Source organism: Salvelinus sp. IW2-2015, linkage group LG2 (assembly GCF_002910315.2).
Source record: "Salvelinus sp. IW2-2015 linkage group LG2, ASM291031v2, whole genome shotgun sequence".
NCBI classification, from domain to species: Eukaryota; Metazoa; Chordata; class Actinopteri; order Salmoniformes; family Salmonidae; genus Salvelinus; species Salvelinus sp. IW2-2015.
Genome location: NC_036839.1, coordinates 9,983,947 through 10,000,790, shown reverse-complemented (window position 1 = coordinate 10,000,790; position 16,844 = coordinate 9,983,947). Strand labels below are relative to the sequence as shown.

General features: G+C 41.4%; 1 protein-coding gene across 4 annotated transcripts in view; it reads right to left on the bottom strand.

Annotated features, from left to right (window-relative positions):
- The window catches only part of LOC111974136 (myosin light chain kinase, smooth muscle), a 96,584-nt gene extending 79,740 nt beyond the window's left edge, over window positions 1-16,844 (bottom strand). The window contains exons 1-2 of one of the 4 annotated variants that reach the window (XM_024001746.3): window positions 16,660-16,844; window positions 1,074-1,207 (exon numbers count right to left, since the gene is read on the bottom strand). The gene's annotated coding sequence lies outside the window, so the exon portion shown is untranslated. Of the gene's footprint in view, window positions 1-1,073; window positions 1,960-2,401; window positions 2,488-16,659 lie in introns of those variants that run through there. The other 3 variants (XM_024001770.3, XM_024001762.3, XM_024001756.3) reach the window with 3 other exon arrangements.

Here is a 16,844-nt window from a genome sequence, read left to right as displayed (position 1 = left end):
AGGAGGGACAAGTAGAAGTGATTTAATCGTGGCTGTTTTGAGAGGTTTGATGTCTGATTCTGGTATAAACACGGGGCCCTCAGACTGCAGACTGCAAGCCATATGAAGCTGCAGCCGGAGACGCAGCTGGAGCCCCCTGAGAATGAACGTGAGAGGAGAAAAGGGTAGAAAAAGCGAAAGGATTTGAGAATTCATGACTAAATGTTCCATTGTGAAAATGGAAAAAAAAGCCACTGCGGTTTAACAGCAGTGGCTGTAATGTGTCAAAAACAACACATTTGAGTTTAGCCTTTATTTTAATACAATTCATTTCCCACCTCTACACAATGCCACCCAACATCACATGGGATTAATAACGTCAAAACAGCTGCTTAATATGTGGCGTGTCGTCAAGCCCTCTTGCTCTTTCGGTGTTGTGAGACAGGTGCCAGTTCAGGGTCACTGAGGGGCTCTGCAGAGTGATTTTGGTTGTGGCCCTGGGCAAAAATAGTGCACTGTAGACAATAGGGAGCCATTGGGTTATTACCTCACAGAGACCAGTAATAGTATGACACATTCAGAACAGTTCGGCTATGAGATTGACATGCTCTGCCCCGAAACAAAAGCCTCACAGCCATTAAGGACGAAGATGAAGGATTTAGCTTGAGCTCAGAGCACAACTGTTAGTCACATTACATATGAAATGATCTAACAAAAAGAAGCATGGTGGGCCCCAAAGTGAATGCAGTCTACCGGCAACATTTACTAATGCATTATAACCTATTCACTTGTATCTGGAACTCATTCAAGTCTTCAAAGTCAAGTCTCACAGTTGATCAGATCATGTTGCGATACCATGTCGGCAACGTAAGGATTCGAATAGATTCTTTGCTCAGCAGTGACCCATGTGATGACACTGCATGATATTTGCCCTGCACGTTAGCTTATGTCATGATGACGTCCCCATATGCCGTGTTGCATTCTCACTTTCAAGTCAACACTATAAAACAGTTAATAAAACATTCGACAATTAAGAAAGCTTGCGCAACAGAAAGAGAGAAGGGAAACAATCAGAGAGAAGCCGACCGACTCACTGTATTCCCGTGTTGGGCTGGCTTCGCAGTAGGAGGGGCAGTGGTGGATCAAGGCCTGCTTCTGTTTAGTGTTCAGGAAGCCTGATGCTTGCTAGTTGGCTGCCCTGGGGCTGGGTTTGTGTGCGTCCCAACTCCTATTTTCATGGAGAAAATGTGTATATAAAAAGGTAGGAACACATTAAGGTACAGTAGAGCTGTTAGGACAAACAGAGCTGCACATCTTTACATGGACTAAGAGATTGATTGGTTGATTTGCTGATTGGTTTATTGATTGAATTTAAAACACAATGAAGCCAAAAGAAGGCTGATTTCCATTGTGGTTCTTTAGGGTCCACACTATGTTACTTTATAGCCCATCTTTGTTCAACTAACACGACATCATATTAAACACGTATATCAGGGAAGAACCCATGGTCTTGATTAAAAGTGAGTGTGTTTTATTCATTAGCTTCTGTTCAGTTCCCAATCAAAAGGAAAATGAGGACAAACTGATGGAGACAAAATTAGAGAACATAACCTCAGGTGGAATCTAAACATGTGCTTGGTGAGGACTTAAACATGAAAACAGTGGTGTTGCTTGTGTTGACTTCCCAGCAGCCACGGGCATTAACATAAAATGCTCTCTGTCTGAGAAAACACTTCATTGACAGAATGTGCAAGGCCTATAATAACCACAAGCGTGGAAGTCCATTTGCTGTATAAACCATCAAAACATTCTATGCACACACATTTGGACAAAAAGGTTGGGCACAGACAATTCAATGTCTATTACATGTTGGTTCAACGTAATATCATTGAAATGACGTAGAAACAACGTTGATTCAACCAGTGTGTAACTATAGAACTGTTGTGTTTCTGAATGCATTAATATTCTGTCTACATCCCAAATGGCACCCTACTCCCTACATAGTGCACTACGTTTGACCTGCGCCCTATTGGCTCTGGTCAGAAGTAGTGCACTATATATGGAATATGGGGGCATTTGGGACATACACTGTGTAATCCATTACCAGGATGCCATGTTGCTTCCCAAATATAAAGAAATAACAACGGGTTACTATCAGCAAAGCCACAGCCAGGCCTGTGTTTCATTAATCCTTTCTTAGAACAACAAGATAGGGATGTTGATCCTTTATCAGTTGACACATTGCAGAATGTATATTCAGAGCTTCACAGTCTATTTGACCAATAATGTTTTGCATGGCCCCGAAACAAACATGAATCATAACTCACATTCGACATAGTCGATGTAAGGTTCCATACCCTTTCAAAGCCAATATCAATACAAATAAACATGGAATATAGTTTAGCAAGGCAAATGAAAATACTTGCGATAGCTGACAGAAGAAACACCACTAAAAAGGTGGCGCTGCTAGTGCTAACCCACAGGAATATTGGTTCTATCCACAGTACTCCAATACCAATGATCCTAACATCTAAGGGTTAAGTCACTGAGATGCATATCTGGAACACCTGGCTGGGAGAGATGTACTCTTTCTCTGACAGTTTGGGGCTCTCTTTTGCACCGGTGTTAGCAATAAGCAAACACCTCAGATGTTTACATGGCCATGGGGTCATTCACCTTCACCGGAGGCCATTAGGGTGTAGTGCTCAGTGATTAACTGAAATGTGGGTTATTTTTCGGTTTTTAAAACAACTAATAGATCGACATCGGTTCAGTTATTTGAATTTAAATTTTGTGCATTTTTTTCTCTGAGTTGAATACACAGTTTCTCTAGAGATAAATAAGATCAAGCCCGAACTGTGCGATATAGTAAGGGAGTTGTAGCTTCCAACAGGCTAATATCCTAATAGTTTAGCGCAGAAAACATGATAATTAACTACAATGACCATAATCCATTGCACGCCTACTTGTCCGGTCTGTGTGGGGCAGACACGGAAGATGCGCGATCAAGAGGGATAGAGAGCAGTTCCTTCATGAGGTATCTCTACCTGAAAATACATGATCTAAGTGATGCCTTTTTACTTTCAAGAACTACCGAAATAGTGATTTTGTCAGACAGCAGCTCTAGAGATGAGAAACGAAATAATGAAGTATTTTCTATAGAAATTAAATAACAAAGTCACCCTATAAAAAAAATGTATAAGGCACAACTGAAATATTTTATTCAAGTAAAGTGATGTAAATAAATGATTATTAAGTGATAAGCAGTAATAAAGTCAGTACCATCATAGTACATTTATTAATCAAATCAAATTTGTTTTATTCTGTGTCGTTACAGAATTAATGTTAAAAATATTGAAACCGAAAACCGTGATTATTTTTAAATAATCTAAACGAAACTGAACCAACCTCAAAATGCACTTATTGACACAAACTGGTGCGCCTGGCACCTACTACCATACCCTGTTCAAAAGGTACTTCAGTATTTTGTCTTGCCTATGCATCCTCTGAATGGCACACATACACAATCCATGTCTCAAGGGTTAAAAATCCTTATTTAACCCGTCTCCTCCCCTTCATCTACATTGATTGAAGTGGATTTAACAAGTGACATCAATAAGGGATCGTAGCTTTCACCTGGTCAGTCTACGTCATGGAAAGAGCAGGTGTTCCTAATGTTTTGTACACTTAGGAAATAAGGAAATAAGGTGCCATTTCAGACACAACCTGTGGACTGATAAAACACCTGGAATCCCACAGTTAAAGTTACTGTATTTGGCCACTATCAACAAATAGCCGTCTAAAAATGACTGTACCTCAGTCAAATAACCAGTAAATAAAAATGTTGGGACCTGTTAATGAAACCAACTAGCAGTTAAAGAGATATTATTTTAATAGACAAGATTGGCTGGGGATCACTTTATGTGTTGCACAGTGTTTATGTCAGCCCACGCAGTGAAGTGCTTATCACATTGAACATTCAACTGTGCAACAGAACATGGGGGAACTCAAGGTCAGACCCATAGAGCAAATGTAACAATATCAGAAGCAACACGTAATTGTGTCGGGAATGGGACATTTCTGCTATAAATACACACTGTACTCAGCAACTACCATAAGTGGACAATTGACACAGCCCATGACTCACCAGGATGATATAAACAGCGGCCTGCAGTCAAATATACTGAACAAAAATATAAATGCAACATTTTAAAAGATTTTACTGAGTTACAGTTTATAAGGAAATCAGTCAATTGAAATAAATTCATTAGGCCCTAATCTATGGATTTCACATGACTGGGAATACAGATATGCATCTGTTGGTCACAGATACCTTCAAAAAAAGGTAGGTGCGTGGATCAGAAAACCTGTCAGTACCTGGTGTGACCACCGTTTGCCTCGGCAAACCACTCACCCACACGATGCCATACATTTGCTCTGCGGTTGTGAGACCGGTTGGACGAACTGCCAAATTCCCTAAGATGACGTTGGAGGCGGCTAATGGTAGAGATATTAACATTCAATTCCCTGGCAACAGCTCTGGTGGACATTCCTGCAGTCAGCATGTCAATTGCACGCTCCCTCAAAACTTGAGACATCTGTGACATTGTGTTGTGTGACAAAACTGCACATTGAGTGGCCTTTTGTCACCAGCACAAGGTGCACTTGTGTAATGATCATGCTGTTTAATCAGCTTCTTGATATACCACACCTGTCAGGTGGATGGATTATTTTGGCAAAGGAGAAATGCTCAGTAACAGGGACGCACAACATTTGAGAGAAATAACCTTTTGTGCATTTGGAACATTTCTGGAAACTTTTATTTCAGCTCATGAAACATAGAACCAACACTTCACATGTTGTGTTTATATTTTTGTTAAGTGTACAAAGGACACAATGAAAGGAGAATGATTGGGCGAAACTGGATGATGTGTATACACACTGTCTAATCTTATCAACAGTAGAATCACACTTGTTGGGGCTTTTGGAAAACGTGACACACGTGATAGCTGGGAAGACATAAGTGATAGATAACGGGTCCATGGTGTACAGAGACAATGCTACTGTTTGGCAATAGCAGCAGGAAGCTCAGAGTCACTGACAGGACTGTGACAAGGCTAGTAACAACCCTGTAACCTTCCTCACACTGTACATCCCAAATGGCACCCTATTCCCTATGTAGTGCACTACCTTTGACCAGGGCCCATAGGGCACTGGTCAAAAGGAGGGCACTATATAGGGAATAAGGTGCCATTTGGGGGACACACCGATACCAGCTCAGTTGGTACAGCATTGCGGTGCTCAGTTGATAGAGCATGGCGCTCGCAACGCCAGGGTTGTTGGTTTGATTCTAGATAAGAGCGTCTGCGAAATGACTTAAATGTAAATCGCTTAACCACACAATGATGCTGGGGTGCTGTTGTCAGTTTTGTATAGCTATAGGCCTAACCAGTGCCCCATAACAGTTCCATTTGTCAAATGTGACTGTAGTTGAGACATGTCATATCAAACTATAATAATTAACTTATTACTAGGTTTGCAAAATTCCAGTAACTTTCCAAAATTGGACGATACAGGATTTCTTGCTTATTCCCTCCTGATTTCCGGAATCTTCCAACTGGGATTTCTGGAAAAACTGCGAATGTACCGGAATTTGCAACCCTAGTTATGACATATTCCACCATAGAACATCAGTTGAACAGTTCAAAAGCGTCCTTCGCTAGCTACATTACATGAGCTCCTGCTGCAACACTAGTCAGCTCCATTTGTCCCCTTGTAGTCAATATCTGGACAGGGGAAAGCGCTGACTTAAGACTTCTGCTCCTATTCAAGGCCGTCTTTAGATTCTGGGTGCCATCAAAGTAGCCGACTGCCAGAGCACAGCTAGTGAGAGAGGATTACTATTACAGTGTTATTAACTGGACTTACAGTTCAAATCACCTGCATTTCATTACTTACGGCACTGCTCATGTCCAACTGATTATGGATCAAGCTCATGAACACATTTTTGGTGCAACTTCCGGCACGCGTTTACAGTGAACACTGAGGCTGTACCCTTATAGTTTTAGACAGTAGCCAAGCGGCTATTTGATCATAATGTAGGCCTACCAACAAAACCAGTGGAGCAAATCCCATAACATTTTCACATGGAAATAGCTTTTGATTTATATGATATAGCCTACAGTAGCCTATGTGTGGTGTTCAATACAGGCCTACATTGCATTAAACTTTTTAAAACGTTTTTACATTATGAAGGGCTTGACATAAATGTATTTTTTTTTTACTTGGTCTGCAACACCATGGGCCAAATAGTTGACTGTAAGTTTAAATGTATGAGGCAAGAAACCACTTTACAAAATACAATTTACTATTATTGCCATACAGAGAATTAGACAATCTATGCTACCCTTCTGCCTATTGGCTTATCTGCATATTCACGCCTCTTAAAATACAACAACGCCCCTTTAAAAGACATACTGTAAGCTTTTTTACCTGACTGGCTTTTCAAATACACCTTGAAATGTAGCCTACACGGTTGTGTGCTTTTGTAGGAAGCAGTAACTCCCCATTGCTGACCTATACTTTCTATAACTGGGCTAATAACTCGCTAAATAGCAAAGAATATCAACACATGTGGACATGTTCGGCTCTGCACTCTGATCTGAACAGATCTGAAAAGCGCATTCACTTGCGGGTGATTGAAAGACTGCTCATGGGCTACCCTGCCAATTAAATTCTACTCCGTTGCGCTCTGGCTCTGCCTACAACAAAATCACAGACTCAGTCTTGCAAAGTTATATTTATTTTGGTTTGTTCAATTGAAAAAGGGGTTGAAATCATGTTCATTCGATCACAGAAAAAAACGTTGATCTATATAGTGCCAACTAATGAGGCGAACGCAGTGAAGTTCAATATCTTGCGTCTATGCGCCGCATGGCATTTCTTCTACGAGGCAGTAAGCAGTTTTGCGGGAAACATTCCCCTAACCCAAAGGCTAAATAAAGTACACTACATTATTTTACTGCAGTGTTTTTAGTTTCAGTTGGAACTCAAAAAGGCACCTCAGGTTTAAAATTGCTATAGTTCGGTCTCTTTTTACATCCTGACAGAGTTGTGGATGGTGGTGGTTTACTGATTTATGTGGTGTAAGCTACGACCTGTGAGTTCTGGTTAATAAACCGCTCAATTTGAAAACTGGATCCTCTGTTGTTGACATTCTTTTCTTTGTGATCTAGAGGTCATTACATTGGTGTCAGAAGTAAAAACAAAAATTTAACTAGCTAGCTAGCTAGCTAGCTGACTACAGTGGCTAGATACGAGGATTAGCCTAGTAGAGAGACTGAAAATGCTTTATGGTAGTCCAAGAGTGAAGGAAGAGTCAGCGGAGTAATAAGGTGAGGTAGGTGCATGTGCATGATTTGGTTTGGTTTATTCGGATCACCATGAACTACTTTCAATTTAGCAACTATTCTTCCTGGGGTCCGCAAAAAACACGACAAGTAACGTAAACTCATCAAAATCGGGGGTGTGAACTAGGTTTCTATTCAAACGTTGATCGACATGGTAATGGCTCTATAGTATTGGAGAAAAGTTGAAAAAAACGGACCCTCCGATACATCGTGACGTGTCATGTCGTAACGTACAGCACGCATAAAGCAACTATTTCTGTCTTACAATCTCTCTCCACCAGGTGTAGCACTTCTCTCATCGTTTAAAAACAAGAAATGGACAGTGATGGGGGTAAGGGGGGATACCTAGTCATTTTTTGCGTCATCATTGCATGCGATCATCATTCTCAAAGCCGCTGTTTACTTCTAAGATCACTTTAGCACCGCCCTAAAAACAGATTCAAATTCGACACAAACCTTCAAATAGGTATGTAATGACACATTATATAAACTCTTTATAGTGTTTTATTTACATTTTAGAGGCGATAAGGTGATAAGTTGGACAGATCGAGTGAAAAAAAGCAATTTTCCCACACAACATCTCTCCTTCTCACTATCATGCATTAGTTTCACTTCCCCAACAGCCATTTTTAAAAAGACCCATACGGGACTCATTGCCTGCTTGAATTATGCAGAAACTGGCAGCGTTTAGGTCATGTAATTGATAATGTTGGAAAGGGGAGACATTGTGCTTTACAATGGTTTTGACATTACAGTTGATCTGGAAGTATTACGTTTATGGGGCGCTAAAATAAGGGCAATTGTACAGACTAAAGGCGATGTACGAGTTTACGTTAACAAAACACTGACAGACACGGACACATTTTAAATACAACAATATACAAACAATACAACTAAAATATATATATAATATAAACAATACAACAACAAAAAAATGGTGTGTGTTAGTGTGCGCCATTCCATAAAAAACATTTTTTTAAAGGGAATTTTGCTGTTTGCTTGAGTAAATTGGAGATGAAAGGGAATTACATGAGATCATGGCTCTGTATAATACTGTGTTACCCTGAATTTGTTTTGGACTTGGGGACTGTGAAGAGACCCCTGGTGGCATGTATGGGTATCTGAGCTGAATGTTATTTGACTATGCAAGCAATCTGACATTTTCAGTACAGTAACACTTCTCATAAAAACTAGAAGAGAAGCAGTTAATCTCTTGTCAACCCTCAACCAGGAAAGACTGGCATTCATGTAGTTGATGTTAGCTCTGTATGTGCAGAAAAGGGAAAGGCGTGCTGCTTTGCTTTGAGCCAGCTGCAGCTTTGCTAGGTCTTTCTTTGCTGCACTTGACCATATTACCAGACAGGACCAGAGACTGAACAACTAGTACAGTTGATTTGTGTGTCAAAAACACATAACATGTTTTTATAAACAGACATACCCCTCTCCATTTTCACAACATTTTTGACTTCAACTTCAAATGGTCACACCCTTTATACACAACTCCAGTTGAGGTTTAGGTCAAGAGAATGTTTTGAACCAAATACCAATGCTTTTGTTTTAGATTTATTTAAGACCAGTTTATTATTAATTAAATCACCCATTCTGATGAGTAACTCCTTATTTAGAATTTCAGTGAGCTCACTGGCTTTGGGTGTAACTTGTAGAGTGTGTGAGGATCTGCATACATAGTCATTCTAGCTTTGTGTAAGACCAGTGGCAAATTATTTGTAAAAATAGAGAAGAGTAACAGCCCAAGGCAACTGCCCTGAGGGACACCGCACTGTACATATGATGTTAGAGAAGCTTCCATTAAAGAACACTCTCTGGGTTCTATAGGATAAATAACTCTCCAACCATGTGATGGCAGGTGATGTACAGCCATATCAACTGAGTGTCTTCAATAACAATTTATGATCAATAACATAAAAGGCTGCACTGAAATCCTCACAATACAGATCCAACTATCATCTTACAATCATCTGTCACCTGAGTCAGCGCAGTACAAGTTGAGTGCCCTTCTGTATATGCATGCTGAAAGTCAGTAGTTAATGCTATTTTTCAGAGAACAAGTTGTATTTAGTCAAACACAATTATCTCTATCAGTTTAAAAGGCTGATTGGGCTGCTGTTAGAGCCAGCAAAGGCTGCTTTACTATTACTATAGCTTCCTTTCACATCTCTTTTCACACCTGTGGATGCACACACTCCTTTAGCCGTCATACCGCTCAGGAAGGAGACGCGTTCTGTCTCCTAGAGATGAACGTACTTCGGTTTGAAAAGTGCAAATCAATCCCAGAACAACAGCAAAGGACCTTGTGAAGATGCTGGAGGAAACAGGTACAAAAGTACCTAAATCCACAGTAAAACGAGTCCTATAATCGACATAACCTGAAAGGCAGCTCCACAAGGAAGAAGCCACTGCTCCAAAACCTCCATAAAAAAGCCAGACGGTTTGCAACTGCACATGGGGACAAAGATCGTACTTTTTGGAGAAATGTCCTCTGGTCTGATGAAACAAAAATAGAACTGTTTGGCCATAATGACCATGGTTATGTTTGGAGGAAAAAGGGGGATGCTTGCAAGCCAAAGAACAACATCCCAACCGTGAAGCACGGGGGTGGCAGCATCATGTTGTGGGGGTGCTTTGCTGCAGGAGGGACTGGTGCACTTCACAAAATAGATGGCATCACGAGGAAGGAAAATTATGTGGATATATTGAAGCAACATCTCAAGACATCAGTCAGGAAGTGAAAGCTTGGTCACAAATGCGTCTTCCAAATGGACAATGACCCCAAGCATACATCCAAAATTGTGGCAAAATGGCTTACGGACAACAAAGTCAAGGTATTAGAGTGGCCATCACAAAGCCCTGACCTCAAGCCTATAGAACATGTGGGCAGAACTGAAAAAGCGTGTGCGAGCAAGGAGGCCTACAAACCTGACTCAGTTACACCAGCTCTGTCAGGAGGAATGGGCCAAAATTCACCCAACTTATTGTGGGAAGCTTGTGGAAGGCAACCCAAAACGTCTGGCCCAAGTTAAACAATTTAAAGGCAATGTTACTAAATACGAATTGAGTGTATGTAAACTTCTGACCCACTGAGAATGTGATGAAAGAAATCAAATCTGAAATAATCATTCTCTCTACTATTATTCTGACATTTCACATTCTTAAAATAAAGTGGTGATCCTTACTGACCTAAAACAGGGAATCTTTACTTGGATTAAATGTCAGGAATTGTGAAAAACTGAGTTTAAATGTATTTGGCTAAGGTGTACGTAAACGTCCGTCTTCAACTGTATGTATGTATGTATGTATGTATATATTTGTAATAATGACAATTACAACAATACTGAATGAACAATGAACACATTTTAACTTAATATAATACAAATAAAATCTATTTAATCTCAAATAAATAATGAAACATGCTCAATTTGGTTTAAATAATTCAAAAACAGTGTTGGAGAAGAAAGTAAAAGTGCAATATGTGCCATGTAAAAAATCTATCGTTGAAGTTCCTCGCTCAGAACATATGAAAGCTGGTGGTTCAATATTCCCAGTTAAGAAGTTTTAGGTTGTAGTTATAGGAATTATGACGCGTCGACTATTTCTCTCTATACCATTTGTATTTCATATACCTTTGACTATTGGATATTCTAATAGGCACTTTAGTATTGTCAGCCTAATCTCAAGGGGTTGATAGGCTTGAAGTCATAAACAGCGCTGTGAATCAAGCATTGCTAAGAGCTGCTGGAAAACGCAGTAAAGTTTGAATGAATGCTTACGAGCCTGCTGCTGCCTACCACCGCTCTGTCAGACTGCTCTATCAAATCATAGACTTAATTATAATATAATAAACACAGAAATACGAGCCTTAGGTCATTAATATGGTCAAATCCGGAAACTATCATTTCGAAAACAAAACGTTTAGTCTAAGTGAAATACGGGACCGTTCCGTATTTATCGAACGGGCGGCAACCCTAAGTCTAAATATTGCTGTTACATTCCACAACACATCAATTTTATGTCATAATTATGTACACTTCTGGCAAATTAGTTCGCAACGAGCCAGGCGGCCCAAACTGTTGCATATACCCTGACACTGCGTGCAATGAATGCAAGAGAAGTGACACAATTTCCCTAGTTAATATTGCCTGCTAACATTAATTTCTTTTAACTAAATATGCAGGTTTAAAAAAATATACTTTGTGTATTGATTTTAAAAGAAAGCTATTGATGTTTATGGTTAGGTACATTCGTGCAACGATTGTGCTTTTTTTCGCGAATGTGCTTTTGTTAGTAGGCTGTGATTCGATAATAAATTAACAGGCAACGCAGGACAAAAATTAATTAATTATATGCAACGCTGGACAAGCTAGTTAACCTAGTAATATCATCAACCATGTGTAGTTAACTAGTGATTATGTTAAGATTAATTGTTTTTTTATAAGATAAGTTTAATGCTAGCTAGCAACTTACCTTGGCTCCTTGCTGCACTCGCGTAACAGGTGGTCACAGCCTGCCATGCAGTTTCCTCGTGGAACGCAATGTAATCGGTCATAGTCGGCATCCAAAAATGTTGTGAAAACTTGAAAATCGGCCCTAGTTAACCGGCCAAGCCGATTAATCGGTCGACCTCTACTTTGAATCATATGATTTTTCAATTCAGAGGGCTCTAACAGTTCTCGCCACTAATTTCTTAACATGCTTGTAAAATGAATCATGCCATTTTTGACAAGTACTTCCAGTGCTGCATCTGGATTCACTGCCTCATACACATCTTCAACAAAAGAGTCCTGAGAACTTTTTTTTTCTTCGGGTTCCCAAGTGGCACAGCGGTCTAAGGCACTGCATCTCAGTGCAAGAAGTGTCATTACAGTCCCTGGTTTGTCCGCATCCGGCCGTGATTGGGAGTCGCATAGGGCGGCGCACAATTGGCCCAGATTCATCCGGGCTTGGCCGTCATTGTAAATAAGAATTTGTTCTTAACTGACTTGCCTAGTTAAATAAAAGGTTAAGAAATATATTTCTTATAAATTACTTCAGGCCCGATCTTTGGCACTTTGGCTTTCCTTGTTATTGCCATAATGTGATGGTCACTACAGCCAATGGGAACTGATATTGCTTTGGAGCAAAGCTCTGCAGCATTAGTGAAGATATGATCAATACAAGTGGTTGTCACAGATCAAACACTATTGGTATGCCCTCTAGTTGACTGAGTGATAACCTGGGTCATATTACAGGCATTAGTCACAGTTAGAAGCTTCCTCTTGAGAGGACAGCTAGTTGCTAGAAAATAGACCTCTCTGTTTTCATGACACACACACTATCAAGCATTTCACAAACATTATCTATACTGAACAAAAATAAACACACCATGTAAATTGTTAGTCCCATGTTTCATGAGCTGAAATAAAAGATCCCAGAAATGTTTCATACACACAACTTATTTCTCTCAAATTTTGTGTACAAATTTGTTTACAACCCTGTTAGTGAGCATTTCTCCTTTGTCAAGATAATCCATCCACCTGACAGGCATAGAATATCAAGAAGCTGATTAAACAGCATGATCATTACACAGGTGCACCTTGTGCTGGGGACAATAAAAGGCCACTCTAAAATGTGCAGTCTTGTCACACAACACAATGCCACAGATGTCTCAAGTTCTGAGGCAGTGTGCAATTGGCATGCTGACTGCAGGAATGTCCAACAGAATTGTTGCCACATAATTGAGTGTTAATTTCGCTACGATAAGCTGCCTCCAACGTTGTTTTAGAGAATTTGGCAGTTCATCCAACAGGCGAAATATAACCACGCCAACCTAGGACCTCCACATCCGGCTTCTTCACCTGCGGGATTGCCTGAGGAGGGGGCGGGGGGTGCTGAGGAGTATTTCTGTCTGTAATAAAGCCCTTTTGTGGGGTAAAACTCATTCAGATTGGCTGGGCCTCTGCCTAGTCATGTGAAATCCATAGATTATGGCCTAATGAATTTATTTAAATTGACTGATTTCCTTCTATGAACTGTAACTCGGTAAAATCTTTGAAATTGTTGCACTTTGCGTTTATATTTTTGTTCAGTTTAGATACTGACTGTTAGCATTTGGTGGCCTATAGCAACACCCTAAAATAATAGGCTTTAGATGAGCCAGGTGAACCTGTAACCACAACACCCCTCAATAACACTTGCCATGAGATCATCTCTTAACATTACAGGGATATGGCACTGAATATATACAGCAACACCTCCCCTATAGGCATTCCTGTCTCATCTGTAGATGTTATATCCTTGTATTGCTACTGCTGTAACATCAAAGGAATTATCTAAGTGAATCTCAGAAATGGTTAATATATTAAATGCTATCTGATGTTAGCAAGTTAATGATTTCATGAACCTTATTTCTAAGGCTACAAATATTAATATGGGCAATTTTAACCCTTTTCTGGGTAGCTTACCAGAGATAGAAATAATATGGAAAAGAACAAACAAAGCAAGAGAACAAAAAAAAAACATTTAGCAGTCCATCAACCAGTTGGTGTATGTAAGTGTGTGTGCATTGCAGGGTTGACACTACGAACCCACATGGACATCGAAGGATCTGGCTGAGGAGGTCGTGAGGGCATCGGGGCACAAAGCCTGCTTGCACAAACCATGCTCTGTCCTGTTCGTTGTTGCTTCGCCCGGAGGAGAGACGTGATTATAGGGCTTAGTTAGAACACTGAGGGCTACTGCGCTCCAAACGGAGTAATAGATGCAGGCAGCCTGGGGAGCCTCTACGGGTGGTAGCTAATGACTTTGAGAGCCTCACTTGCGGGCATACGCTCACATGCCCCCCCCCCTCCTCCGTGCAGAGGAAGCTGGCACACGACCAGTTCATACAGGCGCTCTCTCCTACAGAGCTGCACACACAGACCCAGCTGGCTCATCCAGAGTGATTACAGAAAGCCTTGGAGATGGCTTTGGAGAGGGAGATTGTGTGGGCTGGGTCTTCAGTGGGGGCGTTTGGAGATACACCCACTTTGCGGGCTGTGGTTCAGAGTAGCCCAGAGCTGGGAAAGCCTGCATGAGTGACTGAAATGACTGAACTAATTTGTGCTGTATCGCGACAGACAGCACACGCCCTGGCCCCATGGTCTGCTGGGGGAGTGGCCAGCCAGGCCATTTGTTCAGGAATTGCCCAAAGTTCCCCAGAGCCCAGAGAAACGGCTCGGGGTCCGCATAGACGGGGCGGACCACTGTCTCTCTTTCCCAACCCCCACCATCGCCAGGGGGAGTCCAACAGCACAGACGGGGGAGCGAGGCTCCACTTCCCCCAGAAGCTGCAAGCGGATGGTGGGCCGAACCTGTGTTGGGGACTTTTGTCACATCCCAGTCAATGTGGAGGGAGTGCTCTGCTCTGCCCTGGTGGACACTGGATCCACAGTAACCATGGTGAGGCTGGGAATTGTAACAGGTTGGGCTCAGTTTGAGGCCACAACTGTGCAGCCCTGCACAGTTACAGGTGAGATGGCACCCATGAAAAGGAAGGGGATAATTACTTTGACAGTAGGGGTCAGGACAGTGCATCATCCTGTGTGGGATGGAAGGGAAGGAAGCTAGATCTAGACAGGTGCACACTGAGCTTCCAGGGAGTGCCTGCAGTCACCAACACAGGCGGCAGGTAGCCTAGTGGTTAGAGCTTTGTACTAACTGAAAGGTTGCAAGATCGAATCCCCGAGCTGACAAGGTAAAAATCTGTCGTTCTGCCCCTGAACAAGGCAGTTAACCTAGGCCGTCATTGAAAATAAGATTTTGCGCTTAACTGACTTGCCTAGTTAAATAAAGGTGAAATAAAATATAAATGTCACATTCATGCAGTCCAACGGCCCCCTTACTCAGGCAGTCAAAGAGACCCATGGCTGCCCTCACCCCACATCAGTGTGTGACTTTCCCCCAGCCCCCCGGTCACCTGCACATCATAGCTATGCCCCCCGCCCCTACGGCTGTGTGTGACATTCCTCCAGCTCCAGTTGCTGTTTGAGTTCAAACTAAGCTTTTCTCTGAGTGAGTAGGTGTCAGACTCACCAGGTGCAGCATGAGATCGACAAAGGCGATGCTCTGGCCATAAAGATGCATCTCCGCCGTATCCCACTGGCACGCCAGGAGGCTGCAGACAAGGCGGTGTTGGAGATGCAGTGGGCTGACTTGATTGAGCCCTCAGACAGAGCTTCCTGGGCCTGACCTCATACTACAGGAGGTTTGTACGGGGCTTGTCCAGCGTCGACGCTTACCTAAACCAGTGGTTCCTAACCCATTTCATTTACTGTACCAGCAACTGAATTTTGACTGCCCGGAGTACCCAGGAAGTACCCCTTCATATGCATTTTACCAGTAGTCCTATGGTCTCATGAGTCTTCTCAAGTACCCCCTGTGGATAGGCCAAGTACCCCCATGGGTCCTATTGCCCCAGGTTGGGAACAACTGACCTAAACCACCTGCTGCCGAAGGATAAGGGGTTCACATGGACAGGCCATGTGATCCGTGTGAGAATAGCAGTTAAGAGCGTTGGCCCAGTAACCGAAAGGTCTCTGGTTCGAATCCCCGAACCGACTGTCAATGTGTCCTTGAGTAAAGGACTTAACACTAATTCCGCCTGTAAGCCGCTCTGGATAAGAGCATCTGCTAAATGAATAAAATGTAAATGTGTTTATAATCTATCGCGGTCATTACAATACATCTTCAAAGATGTATGCTATTGTACATCCTATAACTTGCATGATATTGTACAACAGCGATTCCATTCATAATGTAATGTAACGTAAAATATCATCCTGAATGAAGCGTCACATATGTATATACAGAACAATACGAATTGCCCTGCGACCACGTTGAATTAAAATACACTACATGATTATCTATTTATCTACTGCATGATTATCTATTTATCTACTGCAGTGTTTACGTGCAATTTAGAACTCAAAGGCAATAAATGAAAGGCTCTCAAAAAAACATTAGCTTAAAAATATTGTGGTAAAGTATTAGGCTACTAATAATTCAGTAGAATAATGTAAATAGTAATTTCATACATTTAAATAAAAATACATTTAAAAAAAATTAAAAAGCGCTGAGAAATGGAAACGCATGCAATAATAAGAGAAACCTAAAGAAATAAACGAACTAGGCTATAATACAAGTTGTCATAATTAGTTCCTTTATTATAAACACAAGCCTAGGCAACACAGGTAGCCTAGGCTGTGACAAACATTTTCAATATTTCAGTTGGATTTACCTTAGCAGCACGTTGCAGAGTGCTACAAAGTAGTGTCCCCCCAATATGAAGCGCTGCTCCTTTGCTCAAACGTTTCACTCTGAAGAGAGAACCTTTTCCTAAAAGAATTCAGCGAGAAAATGAATCGCGCTTTCAAAGACAGGTAAGTCACTCACCCGTCGGACTGACCGTGGAGACTACTTTAT